General features: G+C 37.6%; 1 protein-coding gene and 1 long non-coding RNA gene across 2 annotated transcripts in view; one reads left to right on the forward strand and one right to left on the reverse strand.

The window, feature by feature from the left end:
• Positions 1-878: 878 nt before the first annotated feature.
• LOC127516127 (uncharacterized) lies at positions 879-9,702 on the reverse strand. The gene is made up of 3 exons (XR_007930936.1): positions 7,642-9,702; positions 2,503-2,635; positions 879-1,197 (listed from the first exon to the last, which is right to left on the reverse strand). It is a non-coding gene; the product is annotated as an uncharacterized LOC127516127 (long non-coding RNA).
• Positions 9,703-13,526: 3,824 nt separating this feature from the next.
• rph3ab (rabphilin 3A homolog (mouse), b) overlaps positions 13,527-15,941 on the forward strand; it is a 29,188-nt gene continuing 26,773 nt past the window's right edge. The window contains exon 1 of the mRNA XM_051901402.1: positions 13,527-13,725. The gene's annotated coding sequence lies outside the window, so the exon portion shown is untranslated. The remainder of the gene's footprint in view (positions 13,726-15,941) is intronic.

Genomic DNA, 15,941 nt, shown 5'->3' on the forward strand with positions numbered 1-15,941 from the left:
TTTACATAAACAACAGAAAGCCATTCATTTTTTATCACAATAACATGCAGTACACTTTACTCCCTTAAACATGCAGTTCTGCAACAATGTAAGGTGATGCAACAATGTAAAATATGTGAAAAATGATGTGTTTTTTAAACATTCAAGCATGAAAGCCTTTTCTAGTAGACGCTAAAAAACAAAATCAAGACTTTGTGAAAAGAGCATAATATGGCCTCTTCAAAGGGATAGTTCACCCCAAAATGAAAATTCTGTCATCATTTACTCACCCTCAGGTTGTTCCAAACCTGTATAAATTTCTTTGTTCTGTTGAACAGAAAGGAAGATATTTTGAAGAATGTGAGAAACTGAACAGTTCTGGGCCACCATTGACTTCCATAGTATTTTTTTTTCCTACTATGGAAGTCAATGGTGCCCCAAAGCAGCCTGGTTACACACTTTCTTCAAAATATCTTCCTTTGTGTTTAGCAGAACAAAGAAATTTATACAGTTTTGGAACAACTTGGTAGTGAGTAAATGATGACAGTATTTTCATTTTTGGGTGAACTATCCCTTTAAGAGAGGTATTATTTAAATAAAGCAACAGTAAATTTAATCTCAGATCTGTATAATTCAGGGAGTTCATAACTGCTTGGGAAAAGTAACCTCTGCATGGTACTTTCACAGTGACTTTCTTCGCAGGACTCAACACGACTCCCTTGAGGTGAGCCATAGCCTTGACTTGTCTTGCTTTATTTTATGCACTGCAACTTGAGACCTGACTCGAGGACTTATTTGCTTATGGCTTCAATGTGGGTAACTTACTCCCACCTCTGGCACAATGTTATTACAGAGAAACTCATCCTAGAATGTAAAACCATGATTATCAAGGATTGTCCGAACAAATTTAAGTATATTTCTCAGACAATACTAGGACAATGAGTCCAATAAACTTTGTTAGTTGTTACAGGATTTACAGTTAACCCATAAACTGGAACAAAAATGCAGAATGGATAAAAATGAAAATAAACTGAAGCATGAAGCATAATTTCTGGAAAGCATTATTTCATTTCTTGCACTCACATTCCAAACCAGTTGTACTGTGTGCATTGCCTTCTTTCAATCAGCTCGAAGCAGCGGAGTTTTAGGACGTTGAAAAAACTGTAGCCCACCATGTTGGAGATGGTGTCATTACCATTGAGAAGGCATTGTTTAAATCTAACAGGGACAGGGAGATAAAAGACAGAAATAAATACGATTTGCATGATAGTGTCAAAAATCTCTCTTTTGTTTCTCAATGTCAGCTAACCATTCCATTAAACACATTCTCAGTGTATTTACTTTTATGCATTTGGGATTTTGCTTTTATTCAAAGCAATTTTCAGTGCATACATTTTATCAGTAACTGTGTTCCCTGGGAATCGACGACTAAATTCACTCTACAAAGAAGTTCAGGAAACATATTACCACATTTAAACAAATGCATGGTTGCAAGTTAAAAAAATCTAATTTATTAATTGAATTCAAATGTAATTTGATTTAATTGACTTTAAGTTGCAAACATTATTTTGATGAGTTCTGTTGACATATTGTAATATTGTTTTTTAATTTAAACTGAAATTTCTGTGTTAATTCATTTAAAAAAAAAAAACTTAATGGAACTTAAAGGAATTGTCTTAATAACTTTGAAAATCGGGCAGTGGATTTCTAGTTCCTTGCATGCTTTGCATATGATAAGGATAATAAATATTAAAATTAAGTGTTGTTATTTTTTATTGTATATATATATATATATATATATATATTGACATATATATATATATGCTAGCTGTTAAAATGAACAGCATTAAATTATTTGGTACCCGTGCCAATTATATATTATACTGAAATTAATTGGAACAACTTTTTTTGAGTAAAATTTGTGTTTATGCTATGTAGTTTGTTGGTTAAACATAATTCCAGTTATCATACCTCAAAAAGATGCAAACTGTTGTGTTAATTTTTTGAGCCAAAACATTTGTTTTTAGAATGAAAGAAAGGCCTTTCTACATAAATAACATGCTGTCCCACTGAAATGTTGTCAGAGTCAGACATATATTCTTTATCTATTAAAACATTCAGGCCCAGTTTCACAGACAGGGCTTAGATTAAGCCAGAATTAGGCCTTAGTTCAATTAGGACATTTAAGTAGCTTTTATAAATGTGCCATAGAAAAAAAAAAAAAACATTATTGGTGTGCATCTTGAGACAAAACAATGGCACTTACATATTTTAAGATATGTCTGCAAGTTTATTTCATTTAAAACATCTCAATAATGAATTTTAGTGTAGGACTAGATTTAAGCCTTGTCTGTGAAACCAGGGGGCAGTCCTATATAATGTTCATATGAGCCATATAAGGATAACCTACGTGAGGTGAACAAACAGAAAGGATGAGTTATGACTCTAAAGAGTCTACCCTGAGGACCTGAAAATGCCTCTCATCTGTGGAATGTGTGAAAAACCCAGAGCTTACGTGCTCACCTGTGGTCACAGTCACAGTGGGAGACCGTGAAGAGGGTGGGATTGAAGACACCAAAATTCACAGAGAAGGAGCGTATGATGTGCTCACAGTGATCATGTTCTCGGCAGCATCTATCTGCATGCACAAACATACCTAAGAGAACAAAATGTAGTTTAAATGTAATAATAACAAATATAAATTATTGACAATATTATAATATAATATTGTCCTTGTTTCATTGATTATTACATTATTATACTGATTATTTACAATACTGTTACATCTCAATAAAGTGTGATGCACAGGGCACATTTCTGTTTGTGTTATATGTTGCACAGTAACTCTTCCATTCTTGACTGTCACGTATAACTCTATGAAACCCTCTGTAATTATATTGATTTACTGACACACAACATAGCTACTATTAACTGTAATAACTAGGTTATGTTGCATGGACCTCCCATGTCTTTTCGAGAACATGCCATACATTCACAGGTAGTCCACCACACTCACCCATGACCCTGTTATGAAAACTGCACTTTGATTTATCACTCTCACTTATTATGTAACAAATAACGAAAATAGAGTCTGATATTGCTAGTTTTTCACACCGACAATGTTCACATATGTAAAATCATTCAAATGTTTTAAAAGAGTTTCATTGTTTTTTTGCATGAGCTTGCAACATTGTAATAAGCTATTGCCATAAACTGTAAGGCACATGTGTCAAACTCCGCTCCTGGAGTGTCCTACCAAGTGTAGCTCCAACCAGCTCCAAAACAACTGCCTAGAAGTTTCTAGTAATCCTAAAGACCCTGATTAGCTGGATAAGGTGTGTTTATTTAGGGTTGGAGCTAAACTCTGCAGTACAGTGTCCCTCCTGGAACTGAGTATGACACCCCTGATGTAAGGCCTTTGTAACATGAATACCTCTTTGCATAGTGTTACTGAATATTTGATAAACTTTAAAGGGTTTTAAATTTCTGTCATTAAGTACTCATCCTCATGTCGATCCAAACCCATATGACCTTCGTTCATCTTTGAAACACAAATTAAGATATTTTTGATGAAATCCATGAGCCTTCTGGCCTCTGATAGGCTGCTACACAATTACCACTTTCAAGGCCCAGAAAGGTAGTAAAGACATCGTTAAAAATAGTCAATGTGACTACACTGGTTCAACTTTAATGTTATGAAGTGAGGAGAATGCTTTTTTGTGCGCAAAAAAACAAACAAAAATAACAACTTTATTCAACAATTTCTTCTCTTCCATGTTAGTCTCCTACGCAGTTGATGCAGTGAACACAGCACTTCCGGGTTCTAACGATGTCTTTACTACCTTTCTGAGCCTTGAAAGTGGTAATTGTTTTGCAATCTAGGCCAGAAGGCTCACAGATTTTATTAAAAATATCTTATTTTGTGTTCCGAAGACAAACAAAGGTCTTACGAGTTTGGAGTGACATGAGGGTGAGTGAGTAATGAATTTTCATTTTTGGGTGACCTAAACCCTTTAAGCAGCTCAACTGTCAAATTATTTTATAAACAGTGTGTATATATATTGCAATTACTTGTCTTTACTGACTTGTCTTACAAATCACTCTATCTTTGTAATATTTTATCATTTCAATTAAATCAAAGATTTTGTGATTAAAAGACAGATGGATGCTTAATTTTGTACTGGTATGAACAACAAATAAATATTACAATTAAGTGTTGTTATTTTTTTATTGTGTATATATATATATATCCATTAAGTTTTTTTTAGACGAATGTGGCTACCGCATATCAAAGTTTGAGAAACCCTACTTAATTGAGAAAATTAACCATGGTTTTCATTATGGTAAAAGTGTTGTAACCATGTTTTTTTTTCTTTGGCTGATTAATTATCAGTTGTATAACCACAGTTCCCTTTCGATACTACACTCGTACTGCGTCATCTGCCTTTTAGGCAAGACGCACCGGGGAAAACTCCTATTTTCACCAATTTCTGAAGCCTTTTTCAATCACGCAGTGAAACTGCATGGCCATTGGTTCGTGGAGTTGCATGTGAACGAACCGGTAAGGCCGTGCGAGCCAATGGTGAGCGAGCCTGCTCGAGCCTGCCTAAATGGGCGGGGTATCGGGCTATATAAGCGACCATCTCACCTTGGCAGACTGATTCATTCTCCTTCAGCGACGCAGATCACATCTCTTCGTTGATCCCAAGACTTGAAGCCGCCTTCTCCTGCAAGCAGCTGGAATTCGCCGTTGATCAGCTCGCCTCTCCTCTGCTCGCTGCTCTCGAGCAGCCCGCCGCTCACAAGCAGCTTTCTCTTTCACGTTCGCCGCTCTGCCAGCTCACTGCTCTCATGCAGCTCTGATCAGTGCGCCACTTCGTCAGCAGCCGGATCAGTTCGCCGCTCTCAAGCAGCTCTGTCCTCCATGCCGCTCTTAAGCAGCCTGGTCAGTGCTTCGCTCCCGAGCCGCCCACAGTGCCGAACGCGTGCTCACGGTGTTTTTTCCTTCTGCGGCTGCAGTTGGATTCTAAAAGAGCTTATTTTCTAGAGCAAATTTCCTGCGGCGTTGTTTCAAATGTTGCACCACGGCTGTGGCACGTGCAGAGCCCCTCTGCATGTTAATGACGGGTACAGTGAGTGAGTGCGATGGGGAAAATCCCACGCAGAAGCCACGCTCACTAAAACGGCCTGCTCTCATTGTGAGAGTATGAATCTGGCCTCCTTGCGCTTGCGGATAGCGTTCTTTTCAGAATGCGACTCCGCCCCTTGCGCCCTCCTGTTTGTTTCCTCCCAGGAACCTGTGAGGAAAAAACAGCGGGGCAGAGGATCTTAGCACTCGGATGAGAGTGAGCTCACGTCGGCTCAGGTCCTGTGTGGACCCGAAGCGACAGGGACCTCGGCCCAAGATAGTGTTGGACCCTGCACCTCAGAAGTCGGCCTGATGTTCAAAGGAAGAGGAGGAGGCTAAGTCCTGCCATGGCCGGACCACCCTCCAAAATGCAGTTTTCCTGTCACCCCGTTCAGTTCCGGGTGCTCGAAAAAATGTGTTTGCTGCCTGCACAGAGCCTGTTCAAACACCCTGGCAGTGGCGTCGCTCCACCCCCTCGTGGTTCAGAAAACTTTACTGCCTGGTATACAGCCTGGAATGAAGACCCATTTACTTGTGACATATCGCTGATATTGTCTTTCCTTTAAGACTTAATGGATAGGGGCCGTACTCCCTCTACCCTTAAAGTCTATGTCGCAGCTACAGCGGCCTCTCATTCTCCCGTAGCAGGACAGTCGGTAGGAAGAAACAACCTTGTTGTTCACTTCCTAAAGGGATCTAGGAGGCTGAACCCTCCTCGCCCCCGCACGGTTCCTACCTGGGACCTGTCTTTGGTTCTCAGAGGTCTTAAAGGTCCTCCTTTTGAACCACTCCAGACTGCCGACTTACGTCTCCTGTCACTGAAAACCGACTTATTGTTAGCCTTAGCATTGGTTAAGTGAGTGGGAGATTTGCAGGTGCTCTCTGTGAGCCCCTCCTGTATTGAATTCGGGCCTAACGACTCCAAAGTCGTCCTGAAACCAAGACATGGATACGTCCCGAAGGTCCTATCCACCCCTTTTAGGGTGCAGATGGTCATTCTCTCTGCACTTCCTCCTTTCCAGGATGATTAGGAGTTGAACCTACTCTGTCCCGTCAGGGCCCTGAGGAACTACATTGATCGTTCTGCCTCTTTTTCTCAGTCGGAACAACTCTTTGTCTGCTTCGGTGGCCGCACAAAAGGTCTTCCGGTCTCAAAACCCAGGTTATCCAGATGGATAATCAATGCTATAGCGCTCGCTTACTCCTCCTTAGGCCTACAATGTCCTATAGGTGTTAAAGTGCACTCCACAAGAGGCATGGCCTTTTCTTGGGCATGGTCCAAGGGCGTGTCCATCACAGAAATCTGTGAGGCGGCCGGCTGGGCCTCACCGTCCACGTTTGTCAGGTTTTATAACCTAAACGTTCCTGTATTACAAACGCAGGTTCTCACCAATGTGACCAGCTTATGAACCCTCGTCTACAGCCCTGACCAAGTCCGGGTAATAATGTATTTTTCTGTTCCCTGTATGTGCTCTAGACCCCATGGGACTCCTAGGCTGTATGGGAATGGGAAGATGACTACAGTGTCCTCAAGTCCCCGATCTTTCCGGGATACATTATATTATGTGCATCCGTGGCACGCGCAGCTTCAGAAATCGGTGAAAATAGGAGTTTAAAAAAAAAAATAAAAAAGCGACGAGAATATTTTTTGTACACCAAAAAACTAAATAACGACTTTTTAACAATATCTAGTGATGGCCAATTTCAAAACACTGTTTCATTAAGCTTCGGAGCTTTACGAATGGAATCAGTGGTTCGGAGCACCAAAGTCACGTGATTTCAGCAGTTTGGAGGTTTGATAAGCAATCCGAATCACTGATTCGACACAAAAGATTCGTAACGCTCCGAAGCAGTGTTTTGAAATCAGCCATCACTAGATATTGTTAAAAAGTTGTTATTTTTTTTTGGCGCACAAAAAATATTCTCGTCGCTTTATAATATTAAGGTAGAACCACTGTACTCACATGAACTGATTTAATAGTTTTTAGTACCTTTATGGATCTTGAGAGAGGAAGTACCATTGCTGTCTATGCAGGCCTCACTGAGCCATTGGATTTCATCAAAAATATCTTAATTTGTGTTCCGAAGATGAACGAAGGTCTTAGGGGTGTAGAACGACATGTAATAAATTACACTATTTTCATTTCTGGGTGAACTAACCCTTTAACTATATTAACCATGGGTTTTTAGTTTTATTTGTAGTAAAACCATGGTTAATTTTTGTAAGCTTAGTTACTGATGCTCAAACAAAAAGTGTTACTACCATCCCTGGTTCATATGCATTGATCTTTGAAATCGAATACACAAACTTTTTTACTTAAATGAACTGACCAACAATTTTAAAAAATATATCATTCTTAAAAGAACCATTTTTTCCTTAGTTTTTTAGTGTGAAGAATATTTTATCAACATAAAGAACCTTTTGTGCAATGGAAAAGCTACGTGGACGTTAAAGATTCTTTATGTAATCATCAACGTAGATAAATAACCTTTATTTTTAAAAGTGAACAACTTACTTATGGATGCAGACCTACCCAATTGTTCATAGTTATTGGCTCTTGTGCCTCGTCCACACCAAAGTGTTCCCGGTAAAACCCATGCGCGTTTAGAGCGACTTTTTGCTCTTGAATCCATCTGCTGGCCTTGGTTTACGTCTCCTTTGTCCAAAGTGAAATTGAAATAAGAGTTCCTTTCACACAGACTGGCATTTTCCACTAGCGCACTTAAGTTGAAAGGGAAAGGTAACTTTTCGGCATTGTCAAAAGCGCGCTCTTCACGACAGAGTGACAAATAACGCGTAACCAGCGTCCGGTCGCCACTCATGAAACAATCTTCAACGCGTTTCTCTGATGTCCACTTGCTCCAGTAAAAGAGTGGAGATGCTAAAGCGTCCAGTGAGCGGGTGAGAAAACTAATCTGATAACTCCCGTGTTCAGATTTGATGAGGAGACAAAATGGTGCACGGTTCTGTATTGTTACAGCACTGCAACAGCAAACCACTACTAAAAGCTTAACAGCAAGAAATAGACTTCCAATACGTGCATCTTCCAGATGTAATGACATTATTGCAAAGATTTAGCCTATAGCTCTGCGCTTATTTGAGGGCTAGAAACTGGCATACAGTATAGCTACCTAAACGCAAATAATCACCACCAGTCTAATTCAGTTCAAAATGAGGACGCCGCATGAAGAAGGATTTCGCTCTGTGAATGATCTGTCAAATGAAAATGAATTTGCCGGCTCTTTACTGTATGTTCACAGATGTCGAGCTGAAATTTGAGTTATCTAACGTTACATGTTAAAACTTGTAACTAATGTGGAGCTGAAATGACACGAGTCACATGACTCGAAATCAACCAAACTCCGTTTACCGAGGAGTTTGCTATCCAATGACCATAGTTGGATCCAAGCGTTAGAACAATTGCAAGATTACTAAATGTATTGACACAGTCATATATCCTGTTACATTGCGAGGCTGCATAAATCTGATCTTTTGATAGGCTACAAATCGAGATTTTTGTTCTGTCCACAATCACTTAAAAGTCACCATAAAATCAAAATGGACAATTCAATTTTTAATGGAATATTTTAGTGTTTAAATAAACTTTAACTTGAATAAATATAAAAAAAACAACATTTCTCATTTTCATTTAGTTTAACATGAGGAACTAAAATAACTAATACTAAAAATGAAATAAAAATGAATAAAAGTATAGACATATTTAAAAAAAAAAAAAAAAAACGAATAAAAATGACAAATACAAAACAAAATTATAAAACTTTAAAACGAAAGCAGAAAATATAAAAACGAAAACTTAGCATCTCAATGATACTAAAATAACACTGCTTAGCCATAGCTGTCTATGCGTATTAAAAGATTAGTTCACTTTTAAATGAAAATTATCCCAAGCTTTACTTACCCTCTGTCACAGACATGCCAGGCTCTACACTCACCCAATCACTAGGCACTCCCTCTCCTGAGTATTGACAAGCCACACCTGACGCTCATTCACACTCATCACCGCAGCCACATAAAAGACACGCCAGATCACTCAGTCACTGTCCGGTCTTGTTAACACATACCAGTGTTATACTTACCTCCAGGATTCCCGTAACACGACTACTTACCTGTCTCCAGCGTCTCCTGTGATCCCTTGTGTCTCCACGTCTCCTGTGAATCTCCAGTGTGTTCATCTGCTCAACGTCTCTCTGCATCCACGCTTCCTAGAACACACAGACAAGTATCAGTTCCAGTTCCACGTCTCATCTTCTTTCTGATGAACACAATCGGAGAAATATTAATAAATATCCTGACGCGTCCGAGCTTTATAATGGCAGTAAGCGTTACCAGTAAGCTGAAGAAAGTGTCTCCATCCACATCCATTCATCATAAACGTGTACTCCCCATGGCTCCGGAGGGTTAATAAAGGCCTTCTGAAGAGAAGCGATGCGTTTGTGAAAAAAAAAAAAAATCCATATTTAACAAGTTATGAAGTAAAATATCTAGCTTCCGCCAGACCGCCTTCCGTATTCAAGTTACGAAAAAAATGGAACTGGCATCGCGTCAGTTCCGTAAGTTGAATACAGAAGGCGTAGGATGTAGCGTAAGATTTTTGAACTGCTAGAGTTTTAAACTTTCTTCATAAGTAGAATACAGAAGGCGGTCTGGTGGAAGCTAGATATTTTACTTCATAACTTGTTAAATATGGATATTTTTTACACAAATGCATCGCTTCACTTCAGAAGGCCTTTATTAACCCCCCGGAGCCCTGTGGAATATGTTTATGATGGATGGATGTGGATGGAGGCACTTTCTTCAGCTCATACTCATTTGGTAACGCTTACTGCCATTATAAAGCTTGGATGTGTCAGGATATTTATTAATATTTCTCTGATTGTGTTCATCAGAAATAAGAAAGTCACATACACCTAGGATGGCTTGAGGATGAGTAAAGCTTGGGGTAATTTTCATTTGAAAGTGAACTAATCCTTTAAAGTCACCATGAAATCACAATGGACAATTCTTGTTTTTTATGGAATATTGCAGTATTAATTATAAATGATTAATCCATAAACATCATTTTTTTTTAATTCATGTGCCTCGTAATCTTTAATCAAAATAATTTCCCCTCCCTCTTGCAGTGACACCTCTTCTCTGATGACTCGTTTACTGGCACGAGGGCGGGATAACTTGTCACTCACATGACATAGACCAATAGCAAACCACAATCATCCAATCAATTCAAGAAGCCGTGGATTATATGTAAACATCTTTTATGTAAAATATCTTACTCAGGAGAGTACTAAATAAAAAATAACTTCTTCTTCTTTATTTTGTTAAAATTATTCACATTTTTCATTATTCACAAGTGGTTCACATACTTTTTCTTGCAACTGTATATCAATTGAGAAAAAAGACTATGGGTGCATTTCAATCAGCTCCCTAGTTCAGTAGTCAGGGTACTCATCAGGGAATCGGCCATTTTAAGGGCTGTGGTCATGTAAATGAACGGCCAACACGTATAAAAAGTTTTCCATTTTTAGTTCAAAATGGTGTTGTGTAACTGGCCCCTTAGTGGTGATTTTCATAGAGCTCTCGTTTTATCATCAACAGTGTAGATGTTTTTCCTAAAATTCCTTAAGAGAAATTAAAAACAGACACAAATGAGAAAGTTGCGACAGACCATTGAGAATGTGGTGAAAAACATTTTTAGGGCTTTTCCACACACAAGGCTATGGCTTTGACAGAGATTATTGTTTGTAAACTCTGGATCCTAAGTGGTGATTCTCTTATACATGTCTCATTTAGGTCAGTTAGTCTTCTGATGTTTCAACTAAATTCTTTAGGAGAAATACTGTAAATACTGAAACTATCCTTTAAACTGCATTATACATATCTGCATATCAAGGGTTAAATTTATCTTCAATGCCCTGTACTGTCAAGTCAAGTCACTTGTATTTACATAGTGCTTTATACAGTACAGAATGTTTCAAAGCAGCTTTACAATGATAACAAATGATTCAATGATGCAAACAGTTCATTTTGGCCGTACAGCAGCTCTAAAAGAAAATAGTGTCAATGTTCAGCTGAAGTTGTAAAGATAATCAATTATTAAATTAGTTTATTTCATCTCTAAAGCAGCTCTGCGTTGTATATTTTCTCATTTATCAAATGTTACACTAGTGTACCAGTGCTTCATGTCAGTTGCATAACCTTTTTTCTTTGTTTGTTTGCATGCAAAAGTTTCTCTTGCAAACCTCTTTTGGCTTGCATTTAAATATTTCTCAATGTTTTCCTCTGTTGAATCATTGTGTAACAAATCACTGTATGCTAAACGATTTCAAATAGGACACTATGCAGTGTGTGTGACTGAAATGTAGTGGACAAATGAGAATGAAACAATGTGAAATGTACAGTAAAAAACAACAACAAAAAAACACTGATCATGAAATTCAGTTTAATGAATTGAAATGAAATGATGAGGAAATAGTGTATGTACATAGGAACATCATTTATTCTTGAAAGTAGTCATGTATCGAATGCCTTTAGTGTTATTCAGTCATCCTGGAGGTTTCTTTGCTGATGATGCTTATGACTCAATCCTCAAATAATTTTAATATTTATCAATATTATATGGTAGTATTAAGAGATGTTTGTGTTCTTGAGACATTTGTATTGGTGCACAGTTTGTAAAGTTGAGATCCTTATGAAACGTAAAGAGATAGCTCACCCAAAAATTAACATTTTGTCATTTACTCACCTTCAGCAAACATCTACATTTGATGTTCATGCTAATTTCTGCCATGTACAATTTTTTCAGGTGTTAAAAAAATCAAATTTTTGATCTTTCTTTCCTCTGGGTTGGATCATGCATGCACATTCTTTCACTGGTGTAATGTCAGCCAAATCATGAACTGAAAAGAATGCTTAAACACTGCATTTCATTTCATTTAGCTCGCTTAATCTAAAAATGCCACTATCTTGTATGATATTAATCTTCTCTAATGCAGAAAGCCCAAGAACAATTCCATGTCATCAGGTTTCCCCATCACAAAAAAAAAAAAAAAAAAAAGCATTGTAAAGGACAACATCCATTCCTTGTTTTACATGGAACTCTCAGATGCATCAGTGCAAGGACAAAAATACTCAAGAACAGCTTTTTCCCACAGGCCTTCAAGCTATACTCAAAAGATCTGTGTGGAGATCCTCTCCATCACTAAGCAGGATGCTGCAAGAAGTGACTCATTCTGCTCCCTTTGGCTGTCAACTCGGCAGACTTGCAGAATTTTGCACATTATTTTATTGTAGACATGATTTTAAAGAAGGTTAGTTGAGTGAAACAGTTCTGAAGACAGACCCCAGCTAACAGGGAACGTTCTCCAGAACCTTCCTAACGTTCTGGCAACGTTCACTTAAAGTTATTAACAAATGTTCTTCTAATAACATTAATAGAACTTTTACTGGTCTTTAATAATGTTCTCAAAATGTTAGCACAACCACTATTTATACATTGTTCATGGAACATTTTTTTTTAAACATTTTAGTTGGGCGTTCTTCAAACAGTAGGCATACTACTTCAGAGAACATTTAAAAGTAACAGTCCCATAATGTTTACAAAATTGGAATATTCCCTTAAAGGGTTAGTTCACCCAAAAATGAAATTTCTGTCATTAAGTACTCACCCTCATGTCGTCCCAAACCCGTAAGACCTTCGTTCATCTCCAGAACACAAAGATATTTTTGATGACCAGACCAGATGACGTGACCAGAGCCAGCCAATACTGAGCCGCCGTTCGGACGTAAACACTAACAGGAGACAGACGAATTTGTTGAATAAATTTGTTATTTTTGTTTTGTTTTTGTTTGTTTTTTTGCACAAAAAGTATTCTCGTTTCTTAATATGAAGGTTGAACCACTGTAGTCACGTCAACGGTTTTAACGATGTCTTTAGTACCTTTCTGGACCTCAAAAGGTGCAATGTTGTTGCTGCCCGTGTGGATCACATACCCTCAGATTTCATCAAAAATATCTTAATTTGTGTTCCGAAGACAAACGAAGGTTTTACGGGTTTGGGACGACATGAGGGTGAGTACTTAATGACAGAAATTTCATTTTTGGGTGAACTAACCCTTTAAGGGAATATTCCAATTTTGTAAACATTATGGGACTGTTACTTTTAGACAGAAATTTCATTTCTGGGTGAACTAATCCTTTAACGTTTGCATAACTGGACATTTTGAATGTTTAGAGAACATTCAGAAATAATGTTTTCAGAACTTAATGCGAACAGTAGCAAAAAGTTCTTAGAGAATCTTTTGTTAGCTGGGACGGATCTTTCTCATCTTAACACATCTGTCAGTACTGGGGTTTCCACCGCAAGGTACCACGGGCGTGAAATAAGTAAAGAGGGCTACATGATGCAAAGCTTAGAGGCGTCTGCTGAAAGGAAAATCAGGAAAAGAGTATGTGGATTTTGATGTGCACAAGCGTTTTATTGCCTCTGGTTTAGACCCTCTCTCTTCTCTATGCGCAGCCGCTGATTCCACTCACTACTGACCTCACTATAGTCCGCATTGTTTGCAGTCGCCTTCCTTCAAGAGTGGGCGGTTGTTATCAGGTAGGGATATCAAGAAATTTTCGAAATTATATTTTTAACACTTAGCTCTATTTCAGACATGTTTATTAATACACTGCATGAAACAATGACAGCTTTTTTCTAATCGACAAACATGATGAATTCTGTGCATTTGGGTCTCACATAAATCCTGATTACTTTTTGGCGTTTTATTTAATACAGAAAAATCCTGCATGAAAAAAAATGCAATGGTGTCTTTTGATTTTACATGGATGAGATGGTAATTGAGCTATATTACCGCCGGCAAAGTCTGTACGAATGTATTCTGCCCACAGTCATCCGTAACCATGGGCTATATGAAATTATATCGACATGATGGCTGAACAATGGTTTGCTGTAAAAATGTGAATTTATGTAAAGAATGGGCTTTCTGTCGATGGATGCTTATCCTGTATGACTGTAAGAACCTACATGGTTTTGTCTTCCAGAAGATAGCCTAAGCGTAAGGTGTGTCATCTCGATGCGGTTTTGCTTCTGTTTTACGTAGAGAGATGCAGGTGCTTTCACTCGAAGCAGCTCTAATGGTAATAAAGACATGATCGGCGAGCGGTTCGACTCTTATTGCGCAGCAAGGCAGCAGTCAATCTTGCTTCCTGCATTTTAGAGAAATTGATACTACGCTGTACCATCGTTTTTTTTTTTTTCTCCCCAATGTGAGTATATGACCAGGCACTTGCTTTCAGGGGTCTCCAAATAAGTGTTTTCTGTATGATTTTTTCCAGATATGACCTAGTTACACTTATCGCATATATTTTGTCATTCTGCTTGTTTGCGGGTGGAGTTTAAAAATGATTTTCTCTGAATCAGTCTGTTTCTATTTTATGTTTGAGAATGATAATTCAAATATTTTCCTTACAGTAAAATTCAGTGTGCATAGAAGGACATTGATGAAGGCGTGGATTCTTGCAGTCAAATGACTGTACAAAAACATTTTAATAATAGCCTACTGCTGTAGTTTGATCAGATGCCCATCATTTGACTGCTGTTAATTATAAATACGAGCTGTCTTTAGTAATGTACTCATCTATTCTCAACATAACTTTTGTGTTGTACATTTCCAGATAAATAATCAGGAAATAGCATGGTAAATGATTTATAAGATGCATTAATGTGCCATAGAGCAGTGATGTGGAAGGACATTGAGGAAATGGTATTAAAAATATATGTGTAGACAGCTTTGGATTGATTGATTGATTGATTGATTGTATACAGGGTAGACTGAGTAAAGTTGTAACAATTTTGTCTTTTTGATGGAATGTATAATGGTTCTGTTCTGTCCTTGTGCTCTTGTTGTGTCATGGTCTTGGTTCTCCATTGCTCCAGGTCCTGGAAGGAGGTCCTAAGTCCATATAACTGGGAAAAAAAAGAAAGAAAGAAAGAAAGAAAAGAAAAGAAAATGAGATAAATTAGATATTAAACTAACATGTAAGAGAACTATACTAATCTAGAATTATTAATCAACATACTATATAACAACACTGTTATTCTACAGATTACCTTACTAACCCCACACATTTTCCATGTTTTCTTATTCATATCTGAATAGCCCTCTAATAAACTGAGTAATTAATCAAAGAATATTTTCTCCTATAACACTTAAATTATGTTTTGTCAAAATTAAATGTTTTTTTTCCCCCTGGTCTGAGCTTATTGGGCATGTAAACACTATTTTCCAGCAATTTTTCAGCAATTCTCTAATAAACCTTTTTGTTCAACATTAAGTTTTTAGGTTAAAATGTAAATTTTAAGGTATGACTGGTGACATGTATTGATTATAATATAGAATTAAAGAAATGGTGCTTGGAATTTCATGTCACCTTTATTTAGTGCAACAAAATCAATGTAAATCAATGTGTGACAACTATGCAAATGTGAATAGAAATTAAAATATCAGTGAAAGTCAGGTACAGCATTGTGGATAAAAAATAAACAAATGAAATTAAATCACTACACTACATAACACCGCAACACACACACACACACACACACACACACAAAACATACCTCTTTTGGTATAGGTTAATTTGGTTAATGTGCATAAATTCATCATATTTGGACTGTTTTGTGTCTTTATGTCAGCAGTGTTTGAATTTGTTGCTTGCAATTATTTTAGAAAACATATGCCCTATTCATTAAGAATAAGTGCTGTTTCTGCCAGCCAAATATGCTTTCAACACAGTAAGCATTTCAAATAGTTC

The sequence above is a fragment of the Ctenopharyngodon idella genome, chromosome 7, assembly GCF_019924925.1.
Source record: "Ctenopharyngodon idella isolate HZGC_01 chromosome 7, HZGC01, whole genome shotgun sequence".
Lineage (NCBI taxonomy): Eukaryota > Metazoa > Chordata > Actinopteri > Cypriniformes > Xenocyprididae > Ctenopharyngodon > Ctenopharyngodon idella.